At 31.6% G+C, this 870-nt stretch overlaps 1 protein-coding gene across 1 annotated transcript in view; it reads right to left on the bottom strand.

Moving 5' to 3' along the window:
- Positions 1-870, bottom strand: part of LOC106876175 (uncharacterized) — a 76,015-nt gene that overhangs the window by 36,930 nt on the left and 38,215 nt on the right. The window lies entirely within an intron of this gene.

Below are 870 nucleotides of genomic sequence, written 5' to 3' on the forward strand. Positions count from 1 at the left end.
ATATATATATATATATATATATATATATATATATAGTAGAAACAACTGATACAGAAAATAGAATTACTGGAAACTTTATTTATCATAATGGTCGTTTCCACACATCCTGCACCACTCTCTTGTGGGTGGGAAACTATACAATGAACTCTAATGCACCCCACAATGCAGAAGCATCTCTTCAGGTGATATAACTTGGTTTCTACCTTCCATATCAATTGTTTCTACTATACTCAATATGCACTCTGGAATTCCTTATGTAGATCCAGTGACAATTGTGCAATTACCATGAATGATGCCAGGTAGCCATAAGCAGTGAACTTGCTTTGTTGGCATACTATTAGGGACATACCTAAAATGCAGTTTAAATTTCAAATTTAAATCCAAACTTTAATTATAACTTATATACATATATATATATATATATATATATATATATATATATATCGTCCCACCCATGCCAGCATAGAAGGTGATGGTGATGATGATAATGATGATGATGATGATTGTTATATTTCAGGATGGTTTCTTTTCTTTTTTTACTTGTTCTTCACTTCAGTTTTATTATTGTTCTTATTTTAGTGTCCTTTGTCCGAAATCTTTTGTCACACCTCCTGTGACATCTTCAGCGACTCTCCAACCCATGTGTCTCCTCCTGCTCGGTTTAGTCAAGAATGAACTAACTCAATAGCAGCACCAGACTAATAACCATCCTACAAAATTACTCTGAAAGACAGAAATAATTAGCAGTAGCTAGAATAAATCGTATAAGAGCTTTTTATGAGCACGCTCAAAAATGTTTCACATAAACAAACTTAAATTGTGTGTGTCTCTGTGTATATATATATATATATATATATATATATATATATA

The sequence above is a fragment of the Octopus bimaculoides genome, chromosome 1, assembly GCF_001194135.2.
Source record: "Octopus bimaculoides isolate UCB-OBI-ISO-001 chromosome 1, ASM119413v2, whole genome shotgun sequence".
In the NCBI taxonomy this organism is placed as follows: Eukaryota; Metazoa; Mollusca; class Cephalopoda; order Octopoda; family Octopodidae; genus Octopus; species Octopus bimaculoides.